Raw genomic sequence first — 289 nt, 5'->3', positions numbered from 1 at the left:
TTCACGGGGGCGGCACTGCCTCCTGACGCATCGCCAGTGACCGAGGACCCCGCTCACGGCACACGGTACCAGCACCAGCTCAGGACCTGCTCTCGGTGACGCTCAGAACCATCAGCTCAGCGACAACCTGCCTTTGCGTAGCAAAAAAGCACCACGGGATCCCTGCCTGAAAGTCAGCTAGGGGTTGGAACTAACCCTGCATCACCCCACACTTGGAGTTTTGCTCCAAAACCTACAGGAAAGGTGAGTTTTAGCACCAGGAGCCTTGCTGGACCCCACCCAGTGCGGG

The sequence above is a fragment of the Buceros rhinoceros genome, unplaced genomic scaffold, assembly GCF_000710305.1.
Source record: "Buceros rhinoceros silvestris isolate BGI_N320 unplaced genomic scaffold, ASM71030v1 scaffold15819, whole genome shotgun sequence".
Lineage (NCBI taxonomy): Eukaryota > Metazoa > Chordata > Aves > Bucerotiformes > Bucerotidae > Buceros > Buceros rhinoceros.
The sequence above is the reverse complement of the archived record's forward strand: the minus strand, read 5'-3'. Positions refer to the sequence as shown.